Consider the following 23167-nt stretch of genomic DNA (forward strand, 5'->3'; position numbering starts at 1 on the left):
CGCTCACTGACATTTGCCCTATCTGAAAGTCTGATAAACACCGGAAAAATGACTAAGTCCAAAAAAAAAAATTTTTCAACTTTTTTCAATTTTACCCCCGTGGGATATATATTCTACCCACACAAATTTGGAACACTCCTGGGGTACCCTCACACATATTATTCCCTCATTTAGTGGATATTTTCACAAAAAAGTGAATTTTTCAAAAATCCAGAAAATTGGCTGAAAACGACTAAATATCAAGGACTCATTGGGCGAATCGCTCTGGAACTGAAATCGGAACGCTCACTGACATTTGCCCTATCTGAAAGTCTGATAAACGCCGGAAAAATGACTAAGTCCAAAAAAAAATTTTTTTTCAACTTTTTTCAATTTTACCCCCGTGGGATATATATTCTACCCACACACATTTGGAACTCTCCTGGGCTACCCTCACACATATTATTCCCTCATTTAGTGGATATTTTCACAAAAAAGTGAAATTTTCAAAAATCCAGAAAATTGGCTGAAAATGATTAAATTTCAAGGACTCATTGGGCGAATCGCTCTGGAACTGAAATCGGAACGCTCACTGACATTTGCCCTATCTGAACGTCTGATAAATGCCGGAAAAATGACTAAGTCCAAAAAAAAAATTTTTCAACTTTTTTCAATTTTACCCCCGTGGGATATATATTCTACCCACACACATTTGGAACACTCCTGGGGTACCCTCACACATATTATTCCCTCATTTAGTGGATATTTTCACAAAAAAGTGAAATTTTCAAAAATTCAAAATATTGGCTGAAAACGACTAAATATCAAGGACTCATTGGGCGAATCGCTCTGGAACTGAAATCGGAACGCTCACTGACATTTGCCCTATCTGAAAGTCTGATAAACGCCGGAAAAATGACTAAGTCCAAAAAAAAAATTTTTAAACTTTTTTCAATTTTACCCCCGTGGGATATATATTCTACCCACACAAATTTGGAACACTCCTGGGGTACCTCACACATATTATTCCCTCATTTAGTGGATATTTTCACAAAAAAGTGAAATTTTCAAAAATCCAAAATATTGGCTGAAAACGATTAAATATCAAGGACTCATTTGGCGAATCGCTCTGGAACTGAAATCGGAACGCTCACTGACATTTGCCCTATCTGAACGTCTGATAGATGCCGGAAAAATGACTAAGTCCACAAAAAAAAATTTTTCAACTTTTTTCAATTTTACCCCGTGGGATATATATTCTACCCACACACATTTGGAACACTCCTGGGGTACCCTCACACATATTATTCCCTCATTTAGTGGATATTTTCACAAAAAAAGTGAAATTTTCAAAAATCCAAAATATTGGCTGAAAACGACTAAATATCAAGGACTCATTGGGCGAATCGCTCTGGAACTGAAATCGGAACGCTCACTGACATTTGCCCTATCTGAAAGTCTGATAAACGCCGGAAAAATGGCTAAGTCCAAAAAATAATTTTTTTCAACTTTTTTCAATTTTACCCCCGTGGGATATATATTTTACCCACACACATTTGGAACTCTCCTGGGGTACCCTCACACATATTATTCCCTCATTTAGTGGATATTTTCACAAAAAAGTTAATTTTTCAAAAATCCAGAAATTTGCTGAAAATGACTAAATATCAAGGACTCATTGGGCGAATCGCTCTGGAACTGAAATCGGAACGCTCACTGACATTTGCCCTATCTGAAAGTCTGATAAACGCCGGAAAAATGACTAAGTCCAAAAAAAAAAATTTTTCAACTTTTTTCAATTTTACCCCCGTGGGATATATATTCTACCCACACAAATTTGGAACACTCCTGGGGTACCCTCACACATATTATTCCCTCATTTAGTGGATATTTTCACAAAAAAGTGAAATTTTCAAAAATCCAAAATATTGGCTGAAAACGATTAAATATCAAGGACTCATTTGGCGAATCGCTCTGGAACTGAAATCGGAACGCTGACTGACATTTGCCCTATCTGAACGTCTGATAGATGCCGGAAAAATGACTAAGTCCACAAAAAAAAATTTTTCAACTTTTTTCAATTTTACCCCCGTGGGATATATATTCTACCCACACACATTTGGAACACTCCTGGGGTACCCTCACACATATTATTCCCTCATTTAGTGGATATTTTCACAAAAAAAGTGAAATTTTCAAAAATCCAAAATATTGGCTGAAAACGACTAAATATCAAGGACTCATTGGGCGAATCGCTCTGGAACTGAAATCGGAACGCTCACTGACATTTGCCCTATCTGAACGTCTGATAGATGCCGGAAAAATGACTAAGTCCACAAAAAAAAATTTTTCAACTTTTTTCAATTTTACCCCGTGGGATATATATTCTACCCACACACATTTGGAACACTCCTGGGGTACCCTCACACATATTATTCCCTCATTTAGTGGATATTTTCACAAAAAAAGTGAAATTTTCAAAAATCCAAAATATTGGCTGAAAACGACTAAATATCAAGGACTCATTGGGCGAATCGCTCTGGAACTGAAATCGGAACGCTCACTGACATTTGCCCTATCTGAAAGTCTGATAAACGCCGGAAAAATGGCTAAGTCCAAAAAATAATTTTTTTCAACTTTTTTCAATTTTACCCCCGTGGGATATATATTTTACCCACACACATTTGGAACTCTCCTGGGGTACCCTCACACATATTATTCCCTCATTTAGTGGATATTTTCACAAAAAAGTTAATTTTTCAAAAATCCAGAAATTTGCTGAAAATGACTAAATATCAAGGACTCATTGGGCGAATCGCTCTGGAACTGAAATCGGAACGCTCACTGACATTTGCCCTATCTGAAAGTCTGATAAACGCCGGAAAAATGACTAAGTCCAAAAAAAAAAATTTTTCAACTTTTTTCAATTTTACCCCCGTGGGATATATATTCTACCCACACAAATTTGGAACACTCCTGGGGTACCCTCACACATATTATTCCCTCATTTAGTGGATATTTTCACAAAAAAGTGAAATTTTCAAAAATCCAAAATATTGGCTGAAAACGATTAAATATCAAGGACTCATTTGGCGAATCGCTCTGGAACTGAAATCGGAACGCTGACTGACATTTGCCCTATCTGAACGTCTGATAGATGCCGGAAAAATGACTAAGTCCACAAAAAAAAATTTTTCAACTTTTTTCAATTTTACCCCCGTGGGATATATATTCTACCCACACACATTTGGAACACTCCTGGGGTACCCTCACACATATTATTCCCTCATTTAGTGGATATTTTCACAAAAAAAGTGAAATTTTCAAAAATCCAAAATATTGGCTGAAAACGACTAAATATCAAGGACTCATTGGGCGAATCGCTCTGGAACTGAAATCGGAACGCTCACTGACATTTGACCTATCTGAAAGTCTGATAAACGCCGGAAAAATGGCTAAGTCCAAAAAAATTTTTTTTCATCTTTTTTCAATTTTACCCCCGTGGGATATATATTTTACCCACACACATTTGGAACTCTCCTGGGGTACCCTCACACATATTATTCCCTCATTTAGTGGATATTTTCACAAAAAAGTGAAATTTTCAAAATTCCAAAATATTGGATGAAAACGACTAAATATCAAGGACTCATTGGGCCAAACGCTCTGGAACTGAAATCGGAACGCTCACTGACATTTGCCCTATCTGAAAGTCTGATAAACGCCGGAAAAATGGCTAAGTCCAAAAAATTTTTTTTTCAACTTTTTTCAATTTTACCCCCGTGGGATATATATTTTACCCACACACATTTGGAACACTCCTGGGGTACCTCACACATATTATTCCCTCATTTAGTGGATATTTTCACAAAAAAGTGAAATTTTCAAAAATCCAAAATGTTGGCTGAAAACGATTAAATATCAAGGACTCATTTGGCGAATCGCTCTGGAACTGAAATCGGAACGCTCACTGACATTTGCCCTATCTGAACGTCTGATAGATGCCGGAAAAATGACTAAGTCCACAAAAAAAAATTTTTCAACTTTTTTCAATTTTACCCCGTGGGATATATATTCTACCCACACACATTTGGAACACTCCTGGGGTACCCTCACACATATTATTCCCTCATTTAGTGGATATTTTCACAAAAAAAGTGAAATTTTCAAAAATCCAAAATATTGGCTGAAAACGACTAAATATCAAGGACTCATTGGGCGAATCGCTCTGGAACTGAAATCGGAACGCTCACTGACATTTGCCCTATCTGAAAGTCTGATAAACGCCGGAAAAATGGCTAAGTCCAAAAAATAATTTTTTTCAACTTTTTTCAATTTTACCCCCGTGGGATATATATTTTACCCACACACATTTGGAACTCTCCTGGGGTACCCTCACACATATTATTCCCTCATTTAGTGGATATTTTCACAAAAAAGTTAATTTTTCAAAAATCCAGAAATTGGCTGAAAATGACTAAATATCAAGGACTCATTGGGCGAATCGCTCTGGAACTGAAATCGGAACGCTCACTGACATTTGCCCTATCTGAAAGTCTGATAAACGCCGGAAAAATGACTAAGTCCAAAAAAAAAAAATTTTCAACTTTTTTCAATTTTACCCCCGTGGGATATATATTCTACCCACACAAATTTGGAACACTCCTGGGGTACCCTCACACATATTATTCCCTCATTTAGTGGATATTTTCACAAAAAAGTGAAATTTTCAAAAATCCAAAATATTGGCTGAAAACGATTAAATATCAAGGACTCATTTGGCGAATCGCTCTGGAACTGAAATCGGAACGCTCACTGACATTTGCCCTATCTGAACGTCTGATAGATGCCGGAAAAATGACTAAGTCCAAAAAAAAAAATTTTTCAACTTTTTTCAATTTTACCCCCGTGGGATATATATTCTACCCACACACATTTGGAACACTCCTGGGGTACCCTCACACATATAATTCCCTCATTTAGTGGATATTTTCACAAAAAAGTAAATTTTTTCAAAAATCCAGAAATTGGCTGAAAATGACTAAATATCAAGGACTCATTGGGCGAATCGCTCTGGAACTGAAATCGGAACGCTCACTGACATTTGCCCTATCTGAAAGTCTGATAAACAACGTAAAAATGACTAAGTCCAAAAAAAAAAATTTTTCAACTTTTTTCAATTTTACCCCCGTGGGATATATATTCTACCCACACACATTTGGAACACTCTTGGGGTACCCTCACACATATTATTCCCTCATTTAGTGGATATTTTCACAAAAAAGTGAAATTTTCAAAAATCCAAAATATTGGATGAAAACGACTAAATATCAAGGACTCATTGGGCAAATCGCTCTGGAACTGAAATCGGAACGCTCACTGACATTTGCCCTATCTGAAAGTCTGATAAACGCCGGAAAAATGGCTAAGTCCAAAAAATTTTTTTTTCAACTTTTTTCAATTTTACCCCCGTGGGATATATATTTTACCCACACACATTTGGAACTCTCCTGGGGTACCCTCACACATATTATTCCCTCATTTAGTGGATATTTTCACAAAAAAGTTAATTTTTCAAAAATCCACAAATTGGCTGAAAATGACTAAATATCAAGGACTCATTGGGCGAATCGCTCTGGAACTGAAATCGGAACGCTCACTGACATTTGCCCTATCTGAAAGTCTGATAAACGCCGGAAAAATGACTAAGTCCAAAAAAAAAAATTTTTCAACTTTTTTCAATTTTACCCCCGTGGGATATATATTCTACCCACACAAATTTGGAACACTCCTGGGGTACCCTCACACATATTATTCCCTCATTTAGTGGATATTTTCACAAAAAAGTGAATTTTTCAAAAATCCAGAAAATTGGCTGAAAACGACTAAATATCAAGGACTCATTGGGCGAATCGCTCTGGAACTGAAATCGGAACGCTCACTGACATTTGCCCTATCTGAAAGTCTGATAAACGCCGGAAAAATGACTAAGTCCAAAAAAAAATTTTTTTTCAACTTTTTTCAATTTTACCCCCGTGGGATATATATTCTACTCACACACATTTGGAACACTCCTGGGGTACCCTCACACATATTATTCCCTCATTTAGTGGATATTTTCACAAAAAAGTGAAATTTTCAAAAATCCAAAATATTGGCTGAAAACGACTAAATATCAAGGACTCATTGGGCGAATCGCTCTAGAGCTGAAATCGGAACGCTCACTGACATTTGCCTTATCTGAAAGTCTGATAAACGCCGGAAAAATGGCTAGGTCCAAAAAATAATTTTTTTCAACTTTTTTCAATTTTACCCCCGTGGGATATATATTCTACCCACACACATTTGGAACTCTCCTGGGCTACCCTCACACATATTATTCCCTCATTTAGTGGATATTTTCACAAAAAAGTGAAATTTTCAAAAATCCAGAAAATTGGCTGAAAATGATTAAATTTCAAGGACTCATTGGGCGAATCGCTCTGGAACTGAAATCGGAACGCTCACTGACATTTGCCCTATCTGAACGTCTGATAAATGCCGGAAAAATGACTAAGTCCAAAAAAAAAATTTTTCAACTTTTTTCAATTTTACCCCCGTGGGATATATATTCTACCCACACACATTTGGAACACTCCTGGGGTACCCTCACACATATTATTCCCTCATTTAGTGGATATTTTCACAAAAAAGTGAAATTTTCAAAAATTCAAAATATTGGCTGAAAACGACTAAATATCAAGGACTCATTGGGCGAATCGCTCTGGAACTGAAATCGGAACGCTCACTGACATTTGCCCTATCTGAAAGTCTGATAAACGCCGGAAAAATGACTAAGTCCAAAAAAAAAATTTTTAAACTTTTTTCAATTTTACCCCCGTGGGATATATATTCTACCCACACAAATTTGGAACACTCCTGGGGTACCTCACACATATTATTCCCTCATTTAGTGGATATTTTCACAAAAAAGTGAAATTTTCAAAAATCCAAAATATTGGCTGAAAACGATTAAATATCAAGGACTCATTTGGCGAATCGCTCTGGAACTGAAATCGGAACGCTCACTGACATTTGCCCTATCTGAACGTCTGATAGATGCCGGAAAAATGACTAAGTCCACAAAAAAAAATTTTTCAACTTTTTTCAATTTTACCCCGTGGGATATATATTCTACCCACACACATTTGGAACACTCCTGGGGTACCCTCACACATATTATTCCCTCATTTAGTGGATATTTTCACAAAAAAAGTGAAATTTTCAAAAATCCAAAATATTGGCTGAAAACGACTAAATATCAAGGACTCATTGGGCGAATCGCTCTGGAACTGAAATCGGAACGCTCACTGACATTTGCCCTATCTGAAAGTCTGATAAACGCCGGAAAAATGGCTAAGTCCAAAAAATAATTTTTTTCAACTTTTTTCAATTTTACCCCCGTGGGATATATATTTTACCCACACACATTTGGAACTCTCCTGGGGTACCCTCACACATATTATTCCCTCATTTAGTGGATATTTTCACAAAAAAGTTAATTTTTCAAAAATCCAGAAATTTGCTGAAAATGACTAAATATCAAGGACTCATTGGGCGAATCGCTCTGGAACTGAAATCGGAACGCTCACTGACATTTGCCCTATCTGAAAGTCTGATAAACGCCGGAAAAATGACTAAGTCCAAAAAAAAAAATTTTTCAACTTTTTTCAATTTTACCCCCGTGGGATATATATTCTACCCACACAAATTTGGAACACTCCTGGGGTACCCTCACACATATTATTCCCTCATTTAGTGGATATTTTCACAAAAAAGTGAAATTTTCAAAAATCCAAAATATTGGCTGAAAACGATTAAATATCAAGGACTCATTTGGCGAATCGCTCTGGAACTGAAATCGGAACGCTGACTGACATTTGCCCTATCTGAACGTCTGATAGATGCCGGAAAAATGACTAAGTCCACAAAAAAAAATTTTTCAACTTTTTTCAATTTTACCCCCGTGGGATATATATTCTACCCACACACATTTGGAACACTCCTGGGGTACCCTCACACATATTATTCCCTCATTTAGTGGATATTTTCACAAAAAAAGTGAAATTTTCAAAAATCCAAAATATTGGCTGAAAACGACTAAATATCAAGGACTCATTGGGCGAATCGCTCTGGAACTGAAATCGGAACGCTCACTGACATTTGACCTATCTGAAAGTCTGATAAACGCCGGAAAAATGGCTAAGTCCAAAAAAATTTTTTTTCATCTTTTTTCAATTTTACCCCCGTGGGATATATATTTTACCCACACACATTTGGAACTCTCCTGGGGTACCCTCACACATATTATTCCCTCATTTAGTGGATATTTTCACAAAAAAGTGAATTTTTCAAAAATCCAGAAAATTGGCTGAAAACGACTAAATATCAAGGACTCATTGGGCGAATCGCTCTGGAACTGAAATCGGAACGCTCACTGACATTTGCCCTATCTGAAAGTCTGATAAACGCCGGAAAAATGGCTAAGTCCAAAAAATAATTTTTTTCAACTTTTTTCAATTTTACCCCCGTGGGATATATATTTTACCCACACACATTTGGAACTCTCCTGGGGTACCCTCACACATATAATTCCCTCATTTAGTGGATATTTTCACAAAAAAGTAAATTTTTTCAAAAATCCAGAAATTGGCTGAAAATGACTAAATATCAAGGACTCATTGGGCGAATCGCTCTGGAACTGAAATCGGAACGCTCACTGACATTTGCCCTATCTGAAAGTCTGATAAACACCGGAAAAATGACTAAGTCCAAAAAAAAAAATTTTTCAACTTTTTTCAATTTTACCCCCGTGGGATATATATTCTACCCACACACATTTGGAACACTCTTGGGGTACCCTCACACATATTATTCCCTCATTTAGTGGATATTTTCACAAAAAAGTGAAATTTTAAAAAATCCAAAATATTGGATGAAAACGACTAAATATCAAGGACTCATTGGGCAAATCGCTCTGGAACTGAAATCGGAACGCTCACTGACATTTGCCCTATCTGAAAGTCTGATAAACGCCGGAAAAATGGCTAAGTCCAAAAAATTTTTTTTTCAACTTTTTTCAATTTTACCCCCGTGGGATATATATTTTACCCACACACATTTGGAACTCTCCTGGGGTACCCTCACACATATTATTCCCTCATTTAGTGGATATTTTCACAAAAAAGTTAATTTTTCAAAAATCCACAAATTGGCTGAAAATGACTAAATATCAAGGACTCATTGGGCGAATCGCTCTGGAACTGAAATCGGAACGCTCACTGACATTTGCCCTATCTGAAAGTCTGATAAACGCCGGAAAAATGACTAAGTCCAAAAAAAAAAATTTTTCAACTTTTTTCAATTTTACCCCCGTGGGATATATATTCTACCCACACAAATTTGGAACACTCCTGGGGTACCCTCACACATATTATTCCCTCATTTAGTGGATATTTTCACAAAAAAGTGAATTTTTCAAAAATCCAGAAAATTGGCTGAAAACGACTAAATATCAAGGACTCATTGGGCGAATCGCTCTGGAACTGAAATCGGAACGCTCACTGACATTTGCCCTATCTGAAAGTCTGATAAACGCCGGAAAAATGACTAAGTCCAAAAAAAAATTTTTTTTCAACTTTTTTCAATTTTACCCCCGTGGGATATATATTCTACTCACACACATTTGGAACACTCCTGGGGTACCCTCACACATATTATTCCCTCATTTAGTGGATATTTTCACAAAAAAGTGAAATTTTCAAAAATCCAAAATATTGGCTGAAAACGACTAAATATCAAGGACTCATTGGGCGAATCGCTCTAGAGCTGAAATCGGAACGCTCACTGACATTTGCCTTATCTGAAAGTCTGATAAACGCCGGAAAAATGGCTAGGTCCAAAAAATAATTTTTTTCAACTTTTTTCAATTTTACCCCCGTGGGATATATATTCTACCCACACACATTTGGAACTCTCCTGGGCTACCCTCACACATATTATTCCCTCATTTAGTGGATATTTTCACAAAAAAGTGAAATTTTCAAAAATCCAGAAAATTGGCTGAAAATGATTAAATTTCAAGGACTCATTGGGCGAATCGCTCTGGAACTGAAATCGGAACGCTCACTGACATTTGCCCTATCTGAACGTCTGATAAATGCCGGAAAAATGACTAAGTCCAAAAAAAAAATTTTTCAACTTTTTTCAATTTTACCCCCGTGGGATATATATTCTACCCACACACATTTGGAACACTCCTGGGGTACCCTCACACATATTATTCCCTCATTTAGTGGATATTTTCACAAAAAAGTGAAATTTTCAAAAATTCAAAATATTGGCTGAAAACGACTAAATATCAAGGACTCATTGGGCGAATCGCTCTGGAACTGAAATCGGAACGCTCACTGACATTTGCCCTATCTGAAAGTCTGATAAACGCCGGAAAAATGACTAAGTCCAAAAAAAAAATTTTTAAACTTTTTTCAATTTTACCCCCGTGGGATATATATTCTACCCACACAAATTTGGAACACTCCTGGGGTACCTCACACATATTATTCCCTCATTTAGTGGATATTTTCACAAAAAAGTGAAATTTTCAAAAATCCAAAATATTGGCTGAAAACGATTAAATATCAAGGACTCATTTGGCGAATCGCTCTGGAACTGAAATCGGAACGCTCACTGACATTTGCCCTATCTGAACGTCTGATAGATGCCGGAAAAATGACTAAGTCCACAAAAAAAAATTTTTCAACTTTTTTCAATTTTACCCCGTGGGATATATATTCTACCCACACACATTTGGAACACTCCTGGGGTACCCTCACACATATTATTCCCTCATTTAGTGGATATTTTCACAAAAAAAGTGAAATTTTCAAAAATCCAAAATATTGGCTGAAAACGACTAAATATCAAGGACTCATTGGGCGAATCGCTCTGGAACTGAAATCGGAACGCTCACTGACATTTGCCCTATCTGAAAGTCTGATAAACGCCGGAAAAATGGCTAAGTCCAAAAAATAATTTTTTTCAACTTTTTTCAATTTTACCCCCGTGGGATATATATTTTACCCACACACATTTGGAACTCTCCTGGGGTACCCTCACACATATTATTCCCTCATTTAGTGGATATTTTCACAAAAAAGTTAATTTTTCAAAAATCCAGAAATTTGCTGAAAATGACTAAATATCAAGGACTCATTGGGCGAATCGCTCTGGAACTGAAATCGGAACGCTCACTGACATTTGCCCTATCTGAAAGTCTGATAAACGCCGGAAAAATGACTAAGTCCAAAAAAAAAAATTTTTCAACTTTTTTCAATTTTACCCCCGTGGGATATATATTCTACCCACACAAATTTGGAACACTCCTGGGGTACCCTCACACATATTATTCCCTCATTTAGTGGATATTTTCACAAAAAAGTGAAATTTTCAAAAATCCAAAATATTGGCTGAAAACGATTAAATATCAAGGACTCATTTGGCGAATCGCTCTGGAACTGAAATCGGAACGCTGACTGACATTTGCCCTATCTGAACGTCTGATAGATGCCGGAAAAATGACTAAGTCCACAAAAAAAAATTTTTCAACTTTTTTCAATTTTACCCCCGTGGGATATATATTCTACCCACACACATTTGGAACACTCCTGGGGTACCCTCACACATATTATTCCCTCATTTAGTGGATATTTTCACAAAAAAAGTGAAATTTTCAAAAATCCAAAATATTGGCTGAAAACGACTAAATATCAAGGACTCATTGGGCGAATCGCTCTGGAACTGAAATCGGAACGCTCACTGACATTTGACCTATCTGAAAGTCTGATAAACGCCGGAAAAATGGCTAAGTCCAAAAAAATTTTTTTTCATCTTTTTTCAATTTTACCCCCGTGGGATATATATTTTACCCACACACATTTGGAACTCTCCTGGGGTACCCTCACACATATTATTCCCTCATTTAGTGGATATTTTCACAAAAAAGTGAATTTTTCAAAAATCCAGAAAATTGGCTGAAAACGACTAAATATCAAGGACTCATTGGGCGAATCGCTCTGGAACTGAAATCGGAACGCTCACTGACATTTGCCCTATCTGAAAGTCTGATAAACGCCGGAAAAATGGCTAAGTCCAAAAAATAATTTTTTTCAACTTTTTTCAATTTTACCCCCGTGGGATATATATTTTACCCACACACATTTGGAACTCTCCTGGGGTACCCTCACACATATAATTCCCTCATTTAGTGGATATTTTCACAAAAAAGTAAATTTTTTCAAAAATCCAGAAATTGGCTGAAAATGACTAAATATCAAGGACTCATTGGGCGAATCGCTCTGGAACTGAAATCGGAACGCTCACTGACATTTGCCCTATCTGAAAGTCTGATAAACACCGGAAAAATGACTAAGTCCAAAAAAAAAAATTTTTCAACTTTTTTCAATTTTACCCCCGTGGGATATATATTCTACCCACACACATTTGGAACACTCTTGGGGTACCCTCACACATATTATTCCCTCATTTAGTGGATATTTTCACAAAAAAGTGAAATTTTAAAAAATCCAAAATATTGGATGAAAACGACTAAATATCAAGGACTCATTGGGCAAATCGCTCTGGAACTGAAATCGGAACGCTCACTGACATTTGCCCTATCTGAAAGTCTGATAAACGCCGGAAAAATGGCTAAGTCCAAAAAATTTTTTTTTCAACTTTTTTCAATTTTACCCCCGTGGGATATATATTTTACCCACACACATTTGGAACTCTCCTGGGGTACCCTCACACATATTATTCCCTCATTTAGTGGATATTTTCACAAAAAAGTTAATTTTTCAAAAATCCAGAAATTGGCTGAAAATGACTAAATATCAAGGACTCATTGGGCGAATCGCTCTGGAACTGAAATCGGAACGCTCACTGACATTTGCCCTATCTGAAAGTCTGATAAACGCCGGAAAAATGACTAAGTCCAAAAAAAAAAATTTTTCAACTTTTTTCAATTTTACCCCCGTGGGATATATATTCTACCCACACAAATTTGGAACACTCCTGGGGTACCCTCACACATATTATTCCCTCATTTAGTGGATATTTTCACAAAAAAGTGAATTTTTCAAAAATCCAGAAAATTGGCTGAAAACGACTAAATATCAAGGACTCATTGGGCGAATCGCTCTGGAACTGAAATCGGAACGCTCACTGACATTTGCCCTATCTGAAAGTCTGATAAACGCCGGAAAAATGGCTAAGTCCAAAAAATTTTTTTTTCAACTTTTTTCAATTTTACCCCCGTGGGATATATATTTTACCCACACACATTTGGAACTCTCCTGGGGTACCCTCACACATATTATTCCCTCATTTAGTGGATATTTTCACAAAAAAGTGAATTTTTCAAAAATCCAGAAAATTGGCTGAAAACGACTAAATATCAAGGACTCATTGGGCGAATCGCTCTGGAACTGAAATCGGAACGCTCACTGACATTTGCCCTATCTGAAAGTCTGATAAACGCCGGAAAAATGACTAAGTCCAAAAAAAAATTTTTTTTCAACTTTTTTCAATTTTACCCCCGTGGGATATATATTCTACTCACACACATTTGGAACACTCCTGGGGTACCCTCACACATATTATTCCCTCATTTAGTGGATATTTTCACAAAAAAGTGAAATTTTCAAAAATCCAAAATATTGGCTGAAAACGACTAAATATCAAGGACTCATTGGGCGAATCGCTCTAGAGCTGAAATCGGAACGCTCACTGACATTTGCCTTATCTGAAAGTCTGATAAACGCCGGAAAAATGGCTAAGTCCAAAAAATAATTTTTTTCAACTTTTTTCAATTTTACCCCCGTGGGATATATATTCTACCCACACACATTTGGAACTCTCCTGGGCTACCCTCACACATATTATTCCCTCATTTAGTGGATATTTTCACAAAAAAGTGAAATTTTCAAAAATCCAGAAAATTGGCTGAAAATGATTAAATTTCAAGGACTCATTGGGCGAATCGCTCTGGAACTGAAATCGGAACGCTCACTGACATTTGCCCTATCTGAACGTCTGATAAATGCCGGAAAAATGACTAAGTCCAAAAAAAAAATTTTTCAACTTTTTTCAATTTTACCCCCGTGGGATATATATTCTACCCACACAAATTTGGAACACTCCTGGGGTACCTCACACATATTATTCCCTCATTTAGTGGATATTTTCACAAAAAAGTGAAATTTTCAAAAATCCAAAATATAGGCTGAAAACGATTAAATATCAAGGACTCATTTGGCGAATCGCTCTGGAACTGAAATCGGAACGCTCACTGACATTTGCCCTATCTGAACGTCTGATAGATGCCGGAAAAATGACTAAGTCCACAAAAAAAAATTTTTCAACTTTTTTCAATTTTACCCCGTGGGATATATATTCTACCCACACACATTTGGAACACTCCTGGGGTACCCTCACACATATTATTCCCTCATTTAGTGGATATTTTCACAAAAAAGTTAATTTTTCAAAAATCCAGAAATTGGCTGAAAATGACTAAATATCAAGGACTCATTGGGCGAATCGCTCTGGAACTGAAATCGGAACGCTCACTGACATTTGCCCTATCTGAAAGTCTGATAAACGCCGGAAAAATGACTAAGTCCAAAAAAAAATTTTTTTTCAACTTTTTTCAATTTTACCCCCGTGGGATATATATTCTACTCACACACATTTGGAACACTCCTGGGGTACCCTCACACATATTATTCCCTCATTTAGTGGATATTTTCACAAAAAAGTGAAATTTTCAAAAATCCAAAATATTGGCTGAAAACGACTAAATATCAAGGACTCATTGGGCGAATCGCTCTAGAGCTGAAATCGGAACGCTCACTGACATTTGCCTTATCTGAAAGTCTGATAAACGCCGGAAAAATGGCTAAGTCCAAAAAATAATTTTTTTCAACTTTTTTCAATTTTACCCCCGTGGGATATATATTCTACCCACACACATTTGGAACTCTCCTGGGCTACCCTCACACATATTATTCCCTCATTTAGTGGATATTTTCACAAAAAAGTGAAATTTTCAAAAATCCAGAAAATTGGCTGAAAATGATTAAATTTCAAGGACTCATTGGGCGAATCGCTCTGGAACTGAAATCGGAACGCTCACTGACATTTGCCCTATCTGAACGTCTGATAAATGCCGGAAAAATGACTAAGTCCAAAAAAAAAATTTTTCAACTTTTTTCAATTTTACCCCCGTGGGATATATATTCTACCCACACAAATTTGGAACACTCCTGGGGTACCTCACACATATTATTCCCTCATTTAGTGGATATTTTCACAAAAAAGTGAAATTTTCAAAAATCCAAAATATAGGCTGAAAACGATTAAATATCAAGGACTCATTTGGCGAATCGCTCTGGAACTGAAATCGGAACGCTCACTGACATTTGCCCTATCTGAACGTCTGATAGATGCCGGAAAAATGACTAAGTCCACAAAAAAAAATTTTTCAACTTTTTTCAATTTTACCCCGTGGGATATATATTCTACCCACACACATTTGGAACACTCCTGGGGTACCCTCACACATATTATTCCCTCATTTAGTGGATATTTTCACAAAAAAGTTAATTTTTCAAAAATCCAGAAATTGGCTGAAAATGACTAAATATCAAGGACTCATTGGGCGAATCGCTCTGGAACTGAAATCGGAACGCTCACTGACATTTGCCCTATCTGAAAGTCTGATAAACGCCGGAAAAATGACTAAGTCCAAAAAAAAAAATTTTTCAACTTTTTTCAATTTTACCCCCGTGGGATATATATTCTACCCACACAAATTTGGAACACTCCTGGGGTACCCTCACACATATTATTCCCTCATTTAGTGGATATTTTCACAAAAAAGTGAAATTTTCAAAAATCCAAAATATTGGCTGAAAACGATTAAATATCAAGGACTCATTTGGCGAATCGCTCTGGAACTGAAATCGGAACGCTCACTGACATTTGCCCTATCTGAACGTCTGATAGATGCCGGAAAAATGACTAAGTCCACAAAAAAAAATGTTTCAACTTTTTTCAATTTTACCCCCGTGGGATATATATTCTACCCACACACATTTGGAACACTCCTGGGGTACCCTCACACATATTATTCCCTCATTTAGTGGATATTTTCACAAAAAAAGTGAAATTTTCAAAAATCCAAAATATTGGCTGAAAACGACTAAATATCAAGGACTCATTGGGCGAATCGCTCTGGAACTGAAATCGGAACGCTCACTGACATTTGCCCTATCTGAAAGTCTGATAAACGCCGGAAAAATGGCTAAGTCCAAAAAAATTTTTTTTCATCTTTTTTCAATTTTACCCCCGTGGGATATATATTTTACCCACACACATTTGGAACTCTCCTGGGGTACCCTCACACATATTATTCCCTCATTTAGTGGATATTTTCACAAAAAAGTGAATTTTTCAAAAATCCAGAAAATTGGCTGAAAACGACTAAATATCAAGGACTCATTGGGCGAATCGCTCTGGAACTGAAATCGGAACGCTCACTGACATTTGCCCTATCTGAAAGTCTGATAAACGCCGGAAAAATGGCTAAGTCCAAAAAATTTTTTTTTCAACTTTTTTCAATTTTACCCCCGTGGGATATATATTTTACCCACACACATTTGGAACTCTCCTGGGGTACCCTCACACATATTATTCCCTCATTTAGTGGATATTTTCACAAAAAAGTGAATTTTTCAAAAATCCAGAAAATTGGCTGAAAACGACTAAATATCAAGGACTCATTGGGCGAATCGCTCTGGAACTGAAATCGGAACGCTCACTGACATTTGCCCTATCTGAAAGTCTGATAAACGCCGGAAAAATGACTAAGTCCAAAAAAAAATTTTTTTTCAACTTTTTTCAATTTTACCCCCGTGGGATATATATTCTACTCACACACATTTGGAACACTCCTGGGGTACCCTCACACATATTATTCCCTCATTTAGTGGATATTTTCACAAAAAAGTGAAATTTTCAAAAATCCAAAATATTGGCTGAAAACGACTAAATATCAAGGACTCATTGGGCGAATCGCTCTAGAGCTGAAATCGGAACGCTCACTGACATTTGCCTTATCTGAAAGTCTGATAAACGCCGGAAAAATGGCTAAGTCCAAAAAATAATTTTTTTCAACTTTTTTCAATTTTACCCCCGTGGGATATATATTCTACCCACACACATTTGGAACTCTCCTGGGCTACCCTCACACATATTATTCCCTCATTTAGTGGATATTTTCACAAAAAAGTGAAATTTTCAAAAATCCAGAAAATTGGCTGAAAATGATTAAATTTCAAGGACTCATTGGGCGAATCGCTCTGGAACTGAAATCGTAACGCTCACTGACATTTGCCTTATCTGAACGTCTGATAAATGCCGGAAAAATGACTAAGTCCAAAAAAAAAATTTTTCAACTTTTTTCAATTTTACCCCCGTGGGATATATATTCTACCCACACACATTTGGAACACTCCTGGGGTACCCTCACACATATTATTCCCTCATTTAGTGGATATTTTCACAAAAAAGTGAAATTTTCAAAAATTCAAAATATTGGCTGAAAACGGCTAAATATCAAGGACTCATTGGGCGAATCGCTCTGGAACTGAAATCGGAACGCTCACTGACATTTGCCCTATCTGAAAGTCTGATAAACGCCGGAAAAATGACTAAGTCCAAAAAAAAAATTTTTAAACTTTTTTCAATTTTACCCCCGTGGGATATATATTCTACCCACACAAATTTGGAACACTCCTGGGGTACCTCACACATATTATTCCCTCATTTAGTGGATATTTTCACAAAAAAGTGAAATTTTCAAAAATCCAAAATATTGGCTGAAAACGATTAAATATCAAGGACTCATTTGGCGAATCGCTCTGGAACTGAAATCGGAACGCTCACTGACATTTGCCCTATCTGAACGTCTGATAGATGCCGGAAAAATGACTAAGTCCACAAAAAAAAATTTTTCAACTTTTTTCAATTTTACCCCGTGGGATATATATTCTACCCACACACATTTGGAACACTCCTGGGGTACCCTCACACATATTATTCCCTCATTTAGTGGATATTTTCACAAAAAAAGTGAAATTTTCAAAAATCCAAAATATTGGCTGAAAACGACTAAATATCAAGGACTCATTGGGCGAATCGCTCTGGAACTGAAATCGGAATGCTCACTGACATTTGCCCTATCTGAAAGTCTGATAAACGCCGGAAAAATGGCTAAGTCCAAAAAATAATTTTTTTCAACTTTTTTCAATTTTACCCCCGTGGGATATATATTTTACCCACACACATTTGGAACTCTCCTGGGGTACCCTCACACATATTATTCCCTCATTTAGTGGATATTTTCACAAAAAAGTTAATTTTTCAAAAATCCAGAAATTGGCTGAAAATGACTAAATATCAAGGACTCATTGGGCGAATCGCTCTGGAACTGAAATCGGAACGCTCACTGACATTTGCCCTATCTGAAAGTCTGATAAACGCCGGAAAAATGACTAAGTCCAAAAAAAAAAATTTTTCAACTTTTTTCAATTTTACCCCCGTGGGATATATATTCTACCCACACAAATTTGGAACACTCCTGGGGTACCCTCACACATATTATTCCCTCATTTAGTGGATATTTTCACAAAAAAGTGAAATTTTCAAAAATCCAAAATATTGGCTGAAAACGATTAAATATCAAGGACTCATTTGGCGAATCGCTCTGGAACTGAAATCGGAACGCTCACTGACATTTGCCCTATCTGAACGTCTGATAGATGCCGGAAAAATGACTAAGTCCAAAAAAAAAAATTTTTCAACTTTTTTCAATTTTACCCCCGTGGGATATATATTCTACCCACACACATTTGGAACACTCCTGGGGTACCCTCACACATATTATTCCCTCATTTAGTGGATATTTTCACAAAAAAAGTGAAATTTTCAAAAATCCAAAATATTGGCTGAAAACGACTAAATATCAAGGACTCATTGGGCGAATCGCTCTGGAACTGAAATCGGAACGCTCACTGACATTTGCCCTATCTGAAAGTCTGATAAACGCCGGAAAAATGGCTAAGTCCAAAAAAATTTTTTTTCATCTTTTTTCAATTTTACCCCCGTGGGATATATATTTTACCCACACACATTTGGAACTCTCCTGGGGTACCCTCACACATATTATTCCCTCATTTAGTGGATATTTTCACAAAAAAGTGAATTTTTCAAAAATCCAGAAAATTGGCTGAAAACGACTAAATATCAAGGACTCATTGGGCGAATCGCTCTGGAACTGAAATCGGAACGCTCACTGACATTTGCCCTATCTGAAAGTCTGATAAACGCCGGAAAAATGGCTAAGTCCAAAAAATAATTTTTTTCAACTTTTTTCAATTTTACCCCCGTGGGATATATATTTTACCCACACACATTTGGAACTCTCCTGGGGTACCCTCACACATATAATTCCCTCATTTAGTGGATATTTTCACAAAAAAGTAAATTTTTTCAAAAATCCAGAAATTGGCTGAAAATGACTAAATATCAAGGACTCATTGGGCGAATCGCTCTGGAACTGAAATCGGAACGCTCACTGACATTTGCCCTATCTGAAAGTCTGATAAACACCGGAAAAATGACTAAGTCCAAAAAAAAAAATTTTTCAACTTTTTTCAATTTTACCCCCGTGGGATATATATTCTACCCACACACATTTGGAACACTCTTGGGGTACCCTCACACATATTATTCCCTCATTTAGTGGATATTTTCACAAAAAAGTGAAATTTTCAAAAATCCAAAATATTGGATGAAAACGACTAAATATCAAGGACTCATTGGGCAAATCGCTCTGGAACTGAAATCGGAACGCTCACTGACATTTGCCCTATCTGAACGTGTGATAGATGCCGGAAAAATGACTAAGTCCACAAAAAAAAATTTTTCAACTTTTTTCAATTTTACCCCCGTGGGATATATATTCTACCCACACACATTTGGAACACTCCTGGGGTACCCTCACACATATTATTCCCTCATTTAGTGGATATTTTCACAAAAAAAGTGAAATTTTCAAAAATCCAAAATATTGGCTGAAAACGACTAAATATCAAGGACTCATTGGGCGAATCGCTCTGGAACTGAAATCGGAACGCTCACTGACATTTGCCCTATCTGAAAGTCTGATAAACGCCGGAAAAATGGCTAAGTCCAAAAAAATTTTTTTTCATCTTTTTTCAATTTTACCCCCGTGGGATATATATTTTACCCACACACATTTGGAACTCTCCTGGGGTACCCTCACACATATTATTCCCTCATTTAGTGGATATTTTCACAAAAAAGTGAATTTTTCAAAAATCCAGAAAATTGGCTGAAAACGACTAAATATCAAGGACTCATTGGGCGAATCGCTCTGGAACTGAAATCGGAACGCTCACTGACATTTGCCCTATCTGAAAGTCTGATAAACGCCGGAAAAATGGCTAAGTCCAAAAAATAATTTTTTTCAACTTTTTTCAATTTTACCCCCGTGGGATATATATTTTACCCACACACATTTGGAACTCTCCTGGGGTACCCTCACACATATAATTCCCTCATTTAGTGGATATTTTCACAAAAAAGTAAATTTTTTCAAAAATCCAGAAATTGGCTGAAAATGACTAAATATCAAGGACTCATTGGGCGAATCGCTCTGGAACTGAAATCGGAACGCTCACTGACATTTGCCCTATCTGAAAGTCTGATAAACACCGGAAAAATGACTAAGTCCAAAAAAAAAAATTTTTCAACTTTTTTCAATTTTACCCCCGTGGGATATATATTCTACCCACACACATTTGGAACACTCTTGGGGTACCCTCACACATATTATTCCCTCATTTAGTGGATATTTTCACAAAAAAGTGAAATTTTCAAAAATCCAAAATATTGGATGAAAACGACTAAATATCAAGGACTCATTGGGCAAATCGCTCTGGAACTGAAATCGGAACGCTCACTGACATTTGCCCTATCTGAACGTGTGATAGATGCCGGAAAAATGACTAAGTCCACAAAAAAAAATTTTTCAACTTTTTTCAATTTTACCCCCGTGGGATATATATTCTACCCACACACATTTGGAACACTCCTGGGGTACCCTCACACATATTATTCCCTCATTTAGTGGATATTTTCACAAAAAAAGTGAAATTTTCAAAAATCCAAAATATTGGCTGAAAACGACTAAATATCAAGGACTCATTGGGCGAATCGCTCTGGAACTGAAATCGGAACGCTCACTGACATTTGCCCTATCTGAAAGTCTGATAAAAGCCGGAAAAATGGCTAAGTCCAAAAAAATTTTTTTTCATCTTTTTTCAATTTTACCCCCGTGGGATATATATTTTACCCACACACATTTGGAACTCTCCTGGGGTACCCTCACACATATTATTCCCTCATTTAGTGGATATTTTCACAAAAAAGTGAATTTTTCAAAAATCCAGAAAATTGGCTGAAAACGACTAAATATCAAGGACTCATTGGGCGAATCGCTCTGGAACTGAAATCGGAACGCTCACTGACATTTGCCCTATCTGAAAGTCTGATAAACGCCGGAAAAATGGCTAAGTCCAAAAAATTTTTTTTTTCAACTTTTTTCAATTTTACCCCCGTGGGATATATATTTTACCCACACACATTTGGAACTCTCCTGGGCTACCCTCACACATATTATTCCCTCATTTAGTGGATATTTTCACAAAAAAGTGAAATTTTCAAAAATCCAGAAAATTGGCTGAAAATGATTAAATTTCAAGGACTCATTGGGCGAATCGCTCTGGAACTGAAATCGGAACGCTCACTGACATTTGCCCTATCTGAACGTCTGATAAATGCCGGAAAAATGACTAAGTCCAAAAAAAAAATTTTTCAACTTTTTTCAATTTTACCCCCGTGGGATATATATTCTACCCACACACATTTGGAACACTCCTGGGGTACCCTCACACATATTATTCCCTCATTTAGTGGATATTTTCACAAAAAAGTGAAATTTTCAAAAATTCAAAATATTGGCTGAAAACGACTAAATATCAAGGACTCATTGGGCGAATCGCTCTGGAACTGAAATCGGAATGCTCACTGACATTTGCCCTATCTGAAAGTCTGATAAACGCCGGAAAAATGACTAAGTCCAAAAAAAAAAATTTTTCAACTTTTTTCAATTTTACCCCCGTGGGATATATATTCTACCCACACAAATTTGGAACACTCCTGGGGTACCCTCACACATATTATTCCCTCATTTAGTGGATATTTTCACAAAAAAGTGAAATTTTCAAAAATCCAAAATATTGGCTGAAAACGATTAAATATCAAGGATCATTTGGCGAATCGCTCTGGAACTGAAATCGGAACGCTCACTGACATTTGCCCTATCTGAACGTCTGATAGATGCCGGAAAAATGACTAAGTCCAAAAAAAAAAATTTTTCAACTTTTTTCAATTTTACCCCCGTGGGATATATATTCTACCCACACAAATTTGGAACACTCCTGGGGTACCCTCACACATATTATTCCCTCATTTAGTGGATATTTTCACAAAAAAGTGAAATTTTCAAAAATCCAAAATATTGGCTGAAAACGACTAAATATCAAGCACTCATTGGGCGAATCACTCTGGAACTGAAACCGGAACGCTCACTGACATTTGCCCTATCTGAAAGTCTGATAATCGCCTGAAAAATGGCTAAATCCAAAAAATAATTTTTTTCAACTTTTTTCAATTTTACCCCCGTGGGATATATATTCTACCCACACACATTTGGAACTCTTCTGGGGTACCCTCACACGTATTATTCCCTCATTTAGTGGATATTTTCACAAAAAAGTTAATTTTTCAAAAATCCAGAAATTGGCTGAAAATGACTAAATATCAAGGACTCATTGGGCGAATCGCTCTGGAACTGAAATCGGAACGCTCACTGACATTTGCCCTATCTGAAAGTCTGATAAACACCGGAAAAATGACTAAGTCCAAAAAAAAAAATTTT

The sequence above is a fragment of the Phyllobates terribilis genome, unplaced genomic scaffold, assembly GCF_046119375.1.
Source record: "Phyllobates terribilis strain yellow unplaced genomic scaffold, ASM4611937v1 Scaffold_9__5_contigs__length_417890890, whole genome shotgun sequence".
NCBI lineage: Eukaryota > Metazoa > Chordata > Amphibia > Anura > Dendrobatidae > Phyllobates > Phyllobates terribilis.